At 41.0% G+C, this 6,065-nt stretch overlaps 1 protein-coding gene and 1 long non-coding RNA gene across 2 annotated transcripts in view; both read left to right on the top strand.

The window, feature by feature from the left end:
* ifngr2 (interferon gamma receptor 2) overlaps positions 1-6,065 on the top strand; it is a 251,499-nt gene that overhangs the window by 8,147 nt on the left and 237,287 nt on the right. The window lies entirely within an intron of this gene.
* On the top strand, positions 510-3,915 carry LOC306833123. The gene is made up of 3 exons (XR_013780302.1): positions 510-694; positions 2,080-2,172; positions 2,944-3,915. It is a non-coding gene; the product is annotated as an uncharacterized lncRNA (long non-coding RNA).

Genomic DNA, 6,065 nt, shown 5'->3' with positions numbered 1-6,065 from the left:
TCTACAGTCTGTTACAAGCATCTTAACATTTGTTTTTTTCTCCCACATTTTCCACGTCTTCTGAGTCCATGGCACGCAACAGACGCCATTCTCCCTGTTGAAAATTATTGTGCTATTTAACTGACCGTTGAGATCTACTTTCTAAAGGTGGACAAGTTGCATATTGACGTCCTTGGGTGATTTATTTATAGTTACAGTGAGATCACAACAGCAGGCTTCTAATATTGACTGTAATCAGTATCAGTTTGTGTTTGTGATGAACAAAGAATCTGAACGCACAAACATTTTATTGTTGTTCTTGTCTCACCTTTTAAATTTCCTCTGTGGGAGTATTTCCATTTTCTTCCGTTGCTGTTGAAAAAAAATACTGAAAAATAAAAGTTTTACACATCAGGTTTCACATTTGAAGGTCAGAATAAAACACTGAATAAAAACATCACTTTGCTTGTTATCTAGGTCACAAGTCTGAAATAAATCCTTGTTGCATGGTTTAATTGAGGAGCTGTCCTTCCTGCTGACGGGGAAGAAGGGAGGGGGCAGGGTGTCAGGTGTTTCAGCAGGGGGAGGATTTCACTTGTTTGACTTGTTGAGGAAGAGCTCGGCTGACAGCAGGACGCTCACACAGACAGAAAGACTGAGACTAAAGTCTGAACCTACAGAAAAGAGACAAACATGGTGTGACTGATCATCAACGGTGAGTCTTCTCTATCTAATCAGTAACCTCTGAATACAAACTGTCTGATTCAATCTGATGTTATCAAAGTGTTTCACTGAAAACACTGAAGTCCTGTCGCCTCTTGAACACGTCAAGATAACAAACTAATCAGAAACCACTTTTATTTCCTGTTAAAAAAAAACAACTGTTGCATTTTAAAGAATCAGAATCAGGAGAATCACGAGAAACAGAGACTGTCACAGTGACTCAGCACTTTTTTTGTCAGGAAGTGAATGACTGTCTGAAGTGTTAGCCACAAAGAAACAGTAATATTACAAACCTCACACTTTGTAGTGTTTTTACATAAAAAAAAACAGTATTTGGGAAGACCTGTTATTTTAAAGCAGATTTAATAACATATTCGATCTCATATTTAAGATTCAAAAACCCCAAATGTTGTTGTGCAGCTAAAACAGAGTTATGAAACTGAAATGTGTTTATATAATATACACAGAGAGTCAGATTTCTTACATTTAGAAACAGTAAAGCAGGCTGGTCCGAGTTCAGATGTTAAAACCATGATGTAAATTGTAAATCCATTCACTTGGGAGAGTTTGTATTATTTCTGTTTTCCTGCTAAGAGAGCCTTCACGCTCTTCGCAGCCTTAATAGAACAAGACAACACAAGCCCACTAAAAATCCAGCTCACCTCACCCCACGTCCCCCAGGAGGCAGGAACAGAGCGCTGAGGGGCAAAAGGGCCCCCCATGGGAGAAGCCTGATCGCTTCCTCGAACAAAAAGGCTTCGCTGAACAGACCCGAGTGGAAACTGTTGATTGTTTAACTTTGTATCTCCACACAGTCCGGTTTAGCTCCATTGGACGGACACATCATGGGGTCTGTTTTTGGAGCGAACTTTGTTTGTTCTGTGTTTGGTGTATGGACTGTTCTTGGGTGAGTATTCTCTGTTAGACAGAATTGGTGCTGTGGGAACAATAAAGTCTAAAACATTAGAAATTCTCCTGCCAGACAGCAGGAGAAGCGTGTAGGAGTATAAATGTGCTCTGGGAGGGATGTGATTGGTCCACAGTGTGCTGCAGGATGAGAACATCTTGTTTGGTAAAAGTAAAGTCATGTTTCTGGATGACCCTGAGAGATGGAGCTGCAGCGATTAATCAGCCTTTTTCCCCCCGCAGTCAGTCTTCACTCTGACAGCAAGCCTGCACAGTGCGTTCACGCAGGTGATTTTTCTTCAACAGAAACTAGAAGTTCACAGTTCTGCTCAATAATAAGCGAGCTGATGAGACGGCAGCGTGGAGGGAGGTGACTAACATCTTCACACAGAGAGCGGTAGAGATGAGATTCAGGCAGCGTTTCAGAAAAGGTGACCTTTGGCTCTCCTGACACTTTGTCCTTGCTCTCAGCCTGCAGGTTTGTGGCGAGGAAGATCCGCGCTTCGGTCAGAGGAGAGGCACAGCCGGAGAAAACCAGCACCACAGCATGTAGAGCGGCCACAGGTGATCAACGAGGCCTCCTGAGACTGATGTTTGACGCATCAGAGACCTTAAAGAGACAGAAATGTAGCGTAGCTGCCAATTGGTGCTTATTATGAAGTGTACCAGACCCGGCTCAGCAGGTTTCTGGTCTTGGAATGAGGAAGTGAACAACAGAGAGTGTGGCATCCATTTTATCTGGAAAAAGCCGACGAGTGATTCATTTAGATTTTTAGGATTGTTAGAATATAAAAAGATAATTGATGTTTTTTTTTTTGTTTTTTTAGAATTGGTCTGATTGTGATTATTTCTTCATTTACGATGGCCGTTGCTGACTGTTTTTTTGATTTCGATCACGTTGCATTGTGGGAAACAATGCAGGGGAGGGAGACTGGTCTGAGACATACTGTGATATCCTGTGGATCTCGCTTTTGTTCTCTCATACTGCATATCGCATTTTGGCCAAATGAGAACTTTCTACTCTTAAAGCAAATGATTTCAAACACAGGTGAGACTAATTGACTCAGGTGAAAACAATCAGGGTAAAAAGGGAAAGCGCACCAAGGCATGACGCAAAACAAGACGTGACGTACTTATGAGAGAGAAATAAAAAAAAAAACGGGAAACACTAAAAACTAGAATCAGGAATTAAAAATGTGCAATAAATTCAATATATAGACGAATAAAGCATGAACTTGTGACGTCTTTCTCTGGATTACTTTAAAAGAGCAGGACATACGGTCTAATAAAAATATCTGACTCTGTGTGTGTGTGTGTGTGTGTGTTTCTCTGCAGCTCAAAGGGACGTCAGGATGAGCTCTGAATCTGATCATCCCGCCTTGATTCAACCAGAATCCTCTGTTGCTCGGCAGAGAGGCGACTGCGGATCCTGAAAGTAATCTGACAGCTGGAGGTTCACTGCGTGGAGGAACAAACACACACACACACACACACACACACACACACGTGCACATCTTTACAGACACCTTCCATGATCAATTAATTACCACTCATAATTTATTAGATTACTTACCTCAGTAGTAAATGTGACATACTCCAAACATCATAAATTCGTCTCTGCATCAGCGTCTCTGATGTTTCACTGGGAAATACACGCTCCATCCACAGCACCTTTCTGACACACACACACACACACACACACACACACACACACACCTCATGTCCTCTGCCCATCCTCCAGCTGTCAGGTTTCACATCCTTCCCGTGTGGGTTGCAAAGATCAGTCAGCAGAGAGAATGAAGGTCTGACCACCAAGTCCTCATCGGAGGAATCGATCAGACTGGATCAACGTCTGCTGACCAAGCTGCACTCAATCCTTCATCTCAATCAACCCACCTTCATCTGAACAGTGCCACCTCATGGTTATAGATCATAAACCGCTGAGTCGCTGTTAAACACACCAGTAAAGAGAATTTCTAATGTGAGTCTTCGTGTCTTGATTTTCTATCTTTGCTCTGAGTTTGATGATCAAACTTATCTCTGCACGTCTTTTCTGGGTCAGGATTAAAACATTGGAACGAGTGCAGAGGTGACATTTAACAGGTGTTTCAGCTAGATTGAGTTTACACTAACTTTCTTGGCAACGGTCCAATTTTGTGTTAAATTTGGATCCATTTCCGGTTTATATAAAATCTTTGTTTGGATTTGTAAATACAGGAGTGGCGACAGCAGTTTTTGTTCGATGGGAAAAATGTGTTTTAAAAATGTTAAATTCCCTTAGAGTCAATAAAATATCCATCCAACCAACCAACCATCTGCTCTAACTCAATGTTTGGAAGGCTGCAAAACAAAACCATGCAACCAAATCATATTCATGAACAGATGATGATGATTCCTGCCATCATACATTTGTTCATTTAAATCGTCATGTTGTTAAATCAGTGTTTGTATCTGTCAGTAAAACCAGCTAACAACACACACATACGAATATATCAGCTTTTATTATTAAATTATGCATCTTAACAATATTCCCCTAATAAAACTGCAGTTGTACAAATAATAAAGAATAATAATTACATGACATGGTGCAATGTTTGTACATATAGACATCTGTGTAAAAACAAACGAGTACCCTTCGTTCAAATAATACAAAAAAAAACAACAAAAAAACAGCGTAAAAAGGAAGGTTACCGCGTGCCTTTTACTTTAAGCAACACTATGCAGGATTTGAGAAACAGCGCCCCCTGAAGGACGGGAGGGCGAATCACACCGTCATGTCGACGTAAAGGCCGGTTTAAGATTATGACGGCAGCAGTGTGTCGCACTGACAGACTTCTAGACCTTTCAGGTGTGTTCCTGTGAGATCTGCAGGTTCTGATCAATGGATCATATTCACACTGAGATCGCATCCACTAATAGAATTAATAGGTATGGGATAAAAAAAGCTTTTTAATTGGTTTAAAATTGCTTCACCTCCCGCAGTGCAGGATGAGTCATCTGGCATTGGAAGCGTTTTACAGTAAAAGAAATAGTTATTCCGACTAGTAGTCAATAAATTATTATTGTATGTATGTTTGGCAGATAAGGATTAAAACAGGGAAAATGTATTTTTATTGTTGGACTTCATGTCAGTCAGGAAGCAGTGTTAACTCAAAGTGCACAAACAATGGAGCCGCCAATCTGCCTTAATCAAGCCACTGACTGTGAAGCTGTTATTTTAACACTCACAGTTGCTTTAAACAGCATGTGTATATCCAAACTGGGTACTTACATGACTAATTGTTTGTCCTGTTTGGTTTCTCTTTGTACCGTTGTGAACAGTTCAGTGAAAGAAAAACATAAAAGGCTAATGTGGTAAAGCTACTGTTGAAGTTTCCACTTGTTTTGATCGATAACTGATGAATATCTGCATTTGGAGGGTGACAACCCTAAAAAAAAAAGTAACGTGTAGAAAAACAAACTGAAGGAAAGATTAGGCACTGGTACAGGAGGCAGTATTGTATCACCTATCTACAGAAAACAGCACTGAATAGGATCAGGCCTACGCTCGACTTCCACGCATCATATTCAGAAATAATCAGCATTTGAAGTCAGTAAGAAAAGGTTGTGCACATTTTGGAGGTGCAGCAGGCTCAGTTCTATTTTATTTTATTCATAAGCTGGTTGAAACTCACAGCGGCTCCATTTCTGACAGATTCCCTCAAAGTTTACAGACAAAACTACTCCTTCTTTACTGTTCACACAGAAGAAGAGACACGATCTGTGGGGCTGCTGCTTTCTGTTCGTGAGGAAACCATCCACACTGTCAGCTCCATGTAGCACAGGTACGTCAGAGACAGAGAGACAGAGAGACTCCTTTATGTACTCAGACACACAACAGAATCAAGTCACGTTCTGTACTCCCTGGTCAAATGGTCCTGTATCTACTTTTATCTGGGTCCTTTGTCTTTCTGGAAGGATGTAGAACTCCATTTTCTCATTGTACATTGAATTTATTGATCTGGTCAGATGATGCGTCGGCCTTCGTCCTTTACGGAGCTGTATTCCACTGTTATGGAGGACGTTGGAGTTCTTTGACTTGATGTTGTAGTCCTTTGTCCTGCAGGATGTTGTAGTCCTGTCTCTTGTAGGATGTTGTAGTCCTTTGTCTTACAGGATGTTGTAGTCCTTTGTCCTGCAGGATGTTGTAGTCCTGTCTCTTGTAGGATGTTGTAGTCCTTTGTCTTGAAGGATGTTGTAGTCCTTTGACTTGATGTTGTCGTCCTTTGTCTTTTAGGAAGTTGTAGTCCTTTGTCTTGTAGGATGTTGTAGTCCTTTGTCTTGTAGGACGTTGTAGTCCTTTGTCTTACAGGATGTTGTAGTCCTTTGTCCTGCAGGGTGTTGTAGTCCTTTGTCTTGTAGGATGTTGTAGTCCTTTGTCTTGTAGGACGTTGTAGTCCTTTGTCTTACAGGATGTT

Source organism: Symphodus melops, assembly GCF_947650265.1.
Source record: "Symphodus melops genome assembly, chromosome: 12".
Classification (NCBI taxonomy): Eukaryota; Metazoa; Chordata; class Actinopteri; order Labriformes; family Labridae; genus Symphodus; species Symphodus melops.
This window is presented reverse-complemented; position numbering and strand designations above follow the sequence as displayed.